Source organism: Numida meleagris, chromosome 22, assembly GCF_002078875.1.
Source record: "Numida meleagris isolate 19003 breed g44 Domestic line chromosome 22, NumMel1.0, whole genome shotgun sequence".
In the NCBI taxonomy this organism is placed as follows: domain Eukaryota; kingdom Metazoa; phylum Chordata; class Aves; order Galliformes; family Numididae; genus Numida; species Numida meleagris.
The window spans coordinates 548,524-552,516 of NC_034430.1; positions in this window are offsets into that span (position 1 = coordinate 548,524).

The window sequence follows — 3,993 nt, forward strand, 5'->3', positions numbered from 1 at the left end:
GCAGTGAGGATGAGGAGGCACTGGGACAGAGCCCAATACTGGGAGAAATGGTGAGACAAAATACCCGAAGCGTGAATTATAAGGCAAAATGTGTGATCTCCAAGGTTCCTGCATCCCATGTCCTGCATCCCACATCCTGCATCACTGCACCTTGTGTCTGGGTGCAGGCTGATGGGCATTTGCTATTTTCTCACTCCCCAAACCTCCTTCTGACACAGAGAAAAAAGCAAAAACGTGAAATTTACCAGCCAATGACATTGGAGTGGTTATTAATCTTATTAATAAAGCACTCAGGGTTTAATGTCCTGTTCAAATATGATCGGGCTGCTCTGTGCCAACTTTTCCTTTCCATTTTTCCAGGCCGTTACATACATATTTTGAAAATTGAAATGAATAGTCACTTTCAAGCAGAGGAAAAGACCTCCATTAGGAGGTCCCTGCAGCAATGGTACACAGCAATGGCTGCAGCACCCATGGGTGCCCATGGAAGGAGGCAATGCCAGCAGGATCCTGCTCCTGGGGATGGCCATGGGATCACAGAGCCCTTTTCCAGCCCTACTTCCCTCCACAGACTATTGGCACAGAGCTGGGATGATGCTGATATCCCAGTGCCCGTGCCCAGCATCCTCCCAGTGCCCATAATGCACTGCTCTCTGCTGTGCTAGCACTTGTTGGTGAAGCTGGATGGAACTGTTCCCAAAAGGACCATGGATTGGACGTGGGTTAGCTGCTGGCCATCCTCATTTCCCCTCAGGATCCCATAGGCTCTGGTTTTTCCCAGCAACTTTCCCATCCTGCGGTCACAACAAATCTCAGTGCAATGAGTTTTGGACCCTTTGATCCCCAAATCCTTCTTCCTTCTCAACCTTCAACCCTCTTTGGTTCTTCCCATGCTGCAACCCTCTGCTCTGGGAGACGAGACCCAACCAAGAGGAGACCATGCCCCCATCACAGGGGATAATGATGGGAAGCAGCAGTGCCAGTCTCCAGACCATCCCGTTCCATGGGCGATTGTCCCCACCACTGGGACATGCCACCCTCCCAAAACATCTCACCCAGGCAGGGAGACGGCTGCAGGAAAGCCCCTCTTTGGCACATTGGTGTCTGCTGGGAAAAAAAAAAAAAAAAAAAAAAAAAAGGGATTTCTAGACCAAATGACACCAATTAAGCACAATCTGAGGGGTTACAACCCACGCAGTGATTATCCCCCTGCCCAGAGCTCACCCAGAGGCAGAGCTGGGAGTCTGCAAACAAACACCATGGCCAGGAGCCTGGCCAAGCTGTGTATTGATCCAGGAGTTCCGCTGCCGGCCAAACCCCCCCCACGTGGCACCACTTCTGCACATCACTGCTGGCAGCACAGGGATATCCCAACCACAGCCACCACGCTGGGAGCACGGAGCCCAGGGACAACTTTGGTATTGGCTCACTGAGAAAGAAGACCAAGTTTTATTGGACAAAGCCCATTTTTTGGGACGTCGCTTGCTCTCCCATTGGCTTTGCACACCACATTGTGCACCTTCTCCCCATGCTCTGCTCTATGCCCATGGCTCCTGGCTCACCCCAGGCATTGCTGCCCCACCTCACCCCTCCAAGACATGTTTTCAGCCCTCTGAATGCTTCCCATCGCTCGCAGCTTTGTTGCAGAGCAGCGTTAATGATTTAGAGAGATCTTCAAGCAGTCCTGTTAATACTCCTGCGTGCATGTTAGCTTGCCCTGCACTTTCAGACATCCTGCACTTTAATAGCAGTTTTAATTGTAACACTGCTCCTTCCTAAATGCACACCCATAAACCTTTATGGCAGACTGTCAGCGCGGCTCTTTGTATGAATAATGCAGGCACACGTGTGCACGGCCCATGATGCTCACGCACGCTGTGCCACGATGCCACCCCAACCCATCATCCCAACCCGGGATGGGCACGGGTTGGTGACAAGGTGACCTGGGGTCTATACACCTGCCTACACACGAGGACCTCTGACACACGCACATCCCTGGATCCGCTTAGTGCTGCCCATGCTGCAGCCCCGTCCCCACCCCAGCAGCACCTGCTGCCCTGCAGCATCTCCAGTCCATTGCAGCAGCCTGTGGGTGCACACCCATTGAGCCCGGCCTGTGGGGAAGGGGCACATGGAGCCGTGGGGCTGGGGCCCTCCATCCGTGATGCCGCTGTCAGCCCCAAACCCAATTTCCATGGCAACCATGCAAATGTGAAAGCTTTCCATAATCATTAGGGAGCGGAGCTGAGCAGTATAAACAGTGACTGCAGTAGATTACATGCCTATTACGAACAGTCGCGGCTTCTGAGCGCTGGTAATTATACCTAATTGTGCATTTAATTGTGTAATTGAAAACCCACATTCAGAGTTCAGCCCAGGCTCCGTTCCCCCCATCCCTGGTGCTGGGGGCAGCCCTGGTCCCATTGGCCTCACACTGTCCCCGTGCACGGGCACGACGGGAACCACGCGAGGACAAAAGATGCTGGCGGCCATCAGCGGCTGTAACTGTGCTGGAGATGGTACCAGATGCAGCACGGCATGGCATCGTATGGCATGGCATCGTATGGCATGGCACAGCATGGCACAGCACGGCACGGCATGGCACAGTGCTATTCAGGCAAGCTCCAGCAGGCTCAGCCAGGAGGGAGGCACCAACCGAACTTTCCTTCCCCACCCAATTAAAGGAAAAGGAGAGAAACAAAGAACAGACAAAACCCTTTGGAGTGCCTTGGGGAGCAGAGCAAGGCAGCGGGGCTGTAGCTGTGCCCACCGTCACTAGGTCTCAGGGTGAACAAGAGGAGCAGCTCGCAGCTCCACGTGCTGCCGGTGGTGGAGGGCAGGGCAGGTTGGCTTCTCATCCAGCTGGCTCAACAGCTTTCATCTTGGCATAAAGAAAAGAGAAATCGCCCCGACTGTGATGAGCATTGCAGAGAGCAGCAGTGAAACCCACAGCCCCAGCCCAGCGGAGCCAATTCTCCGGTCGGAGCCGACCTGCTGCTATGGCAATAAGCAACCTCAATAGTTGGGGATGGCATAAAAAGAGAGTTTTGATTTCACTTCAGCTCCTAATCGCCGATATCTCCGTCCAGCCCCTTGAGGCTGAGCAGTCCACATGCAGGAGCTGCTCTGCCAGCCCAGGAGCTCGCACCGACCTGAATCACCTCTTTACAGCGCTGCGATATCTCCCTGCAGGACGATGCCAACCAGACTTTGTTTGAGTTGACCAGTGTGGAGAAAAAAAAAAAAAAAAAAAAAAAAGTGGCCGAAAACCGGGGAACTCCTGCACACAAGGAAACACCCGTCGCTTTTATCCGGAATGAGCGGGAGCGGAGCGCACGGAGCTCAGCGGCACATCGCCGCCTGCACGGGCGGGCGGACAGCGCAAAGCCGCGGGGACAGCGCGGCAGCGTTTCGGCGATTCCCTCTGCGTCCATCGCTGCTGCTGCTGCTGGCGAGGCACGTCCAGGGGCGCTGCTTGGCCGCAGGGTTTAACGAACCGGGGAAGCGCTCGGATAATTAATTGCAGCCCCGCTGGCTGCTGGTTTGATCGGAACACGCTCCCTTCGCCCGGCCCTCTGTCAGCAGCATGATGAAGATGGATCCGTGGGCGGCGGAAGCGCGGCACGCGATTATTGCCAATACCCACAGCCCGGCTCCACCAAACCCTGCTCTCCCTCTGCCCGCCGGCAGAGCGGTGCCGCTCGGTGCAGAGTTTGCAAAGTGCCGCTGCGGCTCCAAGTTTCGCTAGGACCGCGGCTGACGCAGGGACCCCGAGCAGCATCCCTGCAAGCCGCCCTCCGAGCGAGGAGCTCGCAGCCGGAGACAAAGCTCGCACCTGCCCGAGCCGCGTCCCCAGGCACCGACAGCGCCGGGAGCTGTTTCAAACCCATCTCGCTTCTGCAACTCCAGCGAGCGCTATGTGGAAGCAGGGGATGAGGGTCACGTTTCTTTTCTTTTTGCATTAAAAAAAAGAAAAAAAAAATGGGGGGGGGG